We start from the raw sequence: 4705 nt of genomic DNA on the forward strand, positions 1-4705 counted from the left end.
ATCAGATCTGAGGAGAAGATCTTGATTCACTGGGAACTCAAAAGACTCTTACCAGGGGAATAAGTTCTGCTCAAATGCACAGAGTGCCCCAAAACTGACCAGCCCTGACATGGAGAGGTCCAGGGAGCCTTGAAGACCCTCAGGATGGTCAAGCACCACCCTCCAGCTATTGTATCCAATAAAAATGCAAACAAAAGCTGTAGAATGCAAGGACTGGAAATAAATTCTAAAATGCTGGAATCCTCAAATGTTATTTCAAAATTTATTTCCCTTGCTGAATCTGCTTGAATTAACAACAAGCCTAAAAGTTCACATTTTAAAACTACAAACTACTATGCTAATGTCTTTATAATGTTGCTTTTAATAGGGTCCAACTAACAACAGCAGAATCACATTTTTACCTTAACGGAGCAAGTTTTTTTCCTCCAACTTTCCAATTTTATAAAAACTCTAACCTATTTAAAAATTGAAAAAAAAATTAGTACCATGTGCATCCACACACCTTTCACCTGTATTTACCAGTTGTTAACATTTTGTCACATCTGTCTCTCTCCCTGTCTTTCATACACACACACACACATACAAACACACACAGTTTTGATCTATCTGAACTACCTGAAAGTAAGTTATAAACATCATGACCTTTTACCCCTAATTACTTCAACAAAGACGTTCTTCTACATAACCAACACAATTATCACATCCAAGAATTTTAACATTGATATATTTTCTAATATGTAGTTCATATCCAAATTTCCTCAGTTGTCCCCAAAAACTTCTTTTAGAGCTTTTTGCATTCTTTTGTTTGTTTTTCATTTTCATGACACTGGCATTTTTGAACTATAGTCCAGTCCAGTTAATGAATGAATGTTACACAATCTCATTTGTCTGCTTGTTTCCTCATGACTAGGTTCAGGAAGACCCTCAACAACATGGATTGACACAGTGGCTGCAACAATGGGCTCAAGCATAGCAATGATTGTGAGGATGGCGTAGGACTGGGCAATGTTTCATTCTATTGTACATAGGATTGCTATGAGTTGGAACCAACTTCATCACACCTAACAACGATAAGGTTCAGGTATAACATTTTTAGCAAGAATGACTCATAGGTAAAACCATGAACTTCCCAATGCATCTATCAGAAGGCATGTGATGTCATTTGCTGTCATTGTTGTTGGGTGCTGCTAAGTTGATTTCGACTCATAGCAATCCCATGTGACAGAGTAGAACTGCCTCATTGGGTTTCCTAGTCTCTGATCTTCCTGGGAGCAGATCGTCAAATCTTTCTTCCTCAGAGCTGCTGTCTGGGTCTGAATTGATAACCTTCTGGCTAGTAGCCAAGTGCTTAACTGTTTGCACAACCAGGACTCCTTTTGTATCGTTACGGTTCATTATTTGACCACTTGGTTAAACTAAAACAGCCCACGTGCCCATCAATAGGAGAGAGGTTGAAAATGCTTCAGTATATCTACACAATGAAATGCTACAAAGATGTAAAGAAAAATGAGAAAGAACTCTACAAATTGGTATATTATTTTCCCCATATGTCTTTAACCATAAAGCAAAATGCAAAAGTGTGTACAGTATGCTACTTTAAAAAAAGACAAAAAAAAAAAAAAGGATAGAAATGTCAATAAATATCTATAAGTGTTATTAGGTGCCATCTAGTCGTTTCTGACTCATAGCAATCCTATATACAATGGAACGAAACACTGCCCTGTCCTGCGTCATTCTAATAATCGTTGTTTTGCTTGAGCCCATTGTTGCAGCCATTGTGTCAATCCATCTCACTGAGTGTCTTCCTCTTTTTCACTGACCCTTACCAAGCATGATGTCCTTCTCCAGGGACTGGTTCCTTCTGATAACATGTCCAAAGTATATAAGATGAAGTCTCGCTATCCTTCCTTCTAAGGACCATTCTGGCTATACTTGCTCTATCTGTACTTGCTCGTTTTTGCAAAAATGAATCCAAGAAAGACAAACAAGGACCTAATGAAAATGACCTGTAAAAGACTGGGACAGGATACTACAGATAAGAATGAGGCAGATTTCTTTGAGAATTCCTTGGAGTGTGATTTCAACTTTTGAGCATGCAAGTGTTTGCCATTGTCAAAAAAAAAAAGTGAAATTAAATTTTAAAAGGATAAAAAAGCAAATTAACTGGGATCACAAAGAGATGAATCTGGTTGTGATTCAAACAGATAGCATAGCCACAAAAATAAATAAACGTGAGTAGAAACTGTTGAAATGGTGTATCTTTTGCTATGTGTATTTTCACTGAAATAAATAAAAAATAAAATTTAAGTAACTTTGGACCAGAATCACTTTCTTTGGGACCCCTGCTAAAACGTCACCCCACAGCTGATGTCATGGCATACTCAAGGCAGAGCTGTGTAAGAAACACATAGCGATTTAGGGAAACAGAAATAGTGAATGGGAGTGTCAGAAAGGGACTCATTTTCCTGGGCTCCGGCAGGTGTCTCAATGGACCCTCTTCTTTCTTTGTCCAGATGTACCCCCTACGGTGACAATTCTTTCAATGCAGCTCACTTGCCAAGTGGTCATGAAAGGAGGCTTTATCTCAGGCCGAATACACTGCCCGTAAGTCCAGTTGCGTCTCTCAGCCTGTTGGAGCCTGGTCAGTCTTGGGAAGCAACCAGAATCAGCCGCAGGGGACTCTGAACCCTGGTGTGCAGCAGGTGGCACTGTCCCCAGGGCCACAGAGTAGGACTAATGCAGCACTGGGCTCCACATTGGCCCACACGTCCACATTCTGTAAGTACCATGCAGCCGCTGACACAACCACACGTCCCCTGATTGCCATTTCATCTTGACAGTTGTGGTGTAGAAGCATATAAGTGGCACCCACTGAGAATGGTAATGGACCCAGTCCCTGGGCTCTAAATCTTGACGTAGCATTTACAATCAGAGGAAGACCGTGAAAAATTTGCAAACTCAGACATCTCCGTCAGTCAGGTTATGAGAAGCACATGTGGAATACCGTTCACAGTTCTCTGTGTCCCTTCCCCACACTGAAAACGAAGGGACGTTCTAAGACTGGTCGGGTGAGGGGGAGAGTAGATCACTATTATTCCTGAATTCTGAGTGAATTTCATGAAGACTGAGTTGCAATGCATAGTACATTTAAAAAAAAAAAAAAATTCCTAGTTATGGGCAATACTCCGGTTACGAGTTAGTGTCTTATCAGACATGTAATGCAATGTGGGAAAAATGTAATTTCCAGACTCCACCATTCCTGGGTGCAATTTCCAGACCTCCCATATCTTTAAACCAAAAAAGCCAAACCTACCACTGTGATTTCGATTCTGACTCATGGCGACCCCATGTGTGCCGAATAAAACTATGCTCCATAGAGATCTCAAGGCTGTGACCTTTTGGAAGCATATCACCAGGATTTTCTTCCAAGGCTCCTCTGGATGGGTTGGAACCACTCACCTTTCAGTTAGTAGCCAAGTGCCTAACCTTTTATGCCACCCTGGGACACCTTAGCTATACCCCAACTTTGAGTGAGATGCTTAAACCTTCTGAGGCCTGGCTCTCTAAACCATAGAAGAGTAATTCTTTGACTCACCTCATGGAGTTGGTAGTGATTGGATAAGATGAAAATTAAAATATACGCAGATGCATCTGATACTTAATAACCATTTGAATGTTATCAGGCCCTTTCCCTCTGTTTCCTAAGCTAACCCAAAAAACCCAGTGCCGTCAAGTCGATTCCGACTCATAGCAACCCTATAGGACAGAGTAGGACTGCCCCAGAGGGTTTCCAAGGAGCACCTGGCAGATTCAAACTGCCGAACTTTTGGTTAGCAGCCATAACACTTAACCACTATGCCACCAGGGTTTCCTGATCTAGTCCCTCTTAAATTAGAGCATGACAAGCAGGGTAATACAGACAAAACCAGAGCAAATTCTGAATTATAATTTATAAAACAATAAAAATAATTTATAAGGTGGTCTCTAATTATAAACGCATGAAAGAAATCACAAATACTACATTTAGTTCCCGAGTAAAACTAGTCCTTTAACTTAGTTTTCTTGCCAAAGTATTTTCCTACTGGAAATTTTCATCAAGCAAATAGATGGAATTGACCAAAATACTTCATTGCAGTGCAAAGAAATCTATTTTGGAAGCCACATTTTAGATATTTTACAATGCTAAAATAGTATGACGTGCTATCTAGTAAACTGAAGTAAAATTCAGAAAGCTAAACATAATTGGAGTCCTTGGGTAGAGCAAACAGTTAATGCACTTGGCTATTAACCGAACGATTAACAGTCAGAGTCCACCCAGAGCCACCTCGGAAGAAAAGCCTGGCAACCTGCTTCTTAAAAATCAGCCAGTGACAATGCTATGGAGTACAGTTCTATGCTGACACACATGGGGTCACTATGAGTCAGAATCAACCCAATGGCAATTGTAAAAAAAAAAAAAAAGCTTAATTACTAGAAAATGAAAAATTTTAATCAATTACTTCATCATCTAAACTTTGGCCAACACTAAAAATTCACTAAAGGCTCCTTCATTTCCCATCTCTGCCTGTAACACCTGGTTGAAAGTGCTTGATGAACATTATTGCGGTTTCTCTTACAGTGGAAACCCTGGTGGCATAGCGGTTAAGTACTACAACAGCTAACCAAGAGGTCAGCAGTTCAAATCCTCCAGGCGCTCCTTGGAAAC

This window comes from Elephas maximus, chromosome 2 (assembly GCF_024166365.1).
Source record: "Elephas maximus indicus isolate mEleMax1 chromosome 2, mEleMax1 primary haplotype, whole genome shotgun sequence".
NCBI classification, from domain to species: Eukaryota; Metazoa; Chordata; class Mammalia; order Proboscidea; family Elephantidae; genus Elephas; species Elephas maximus.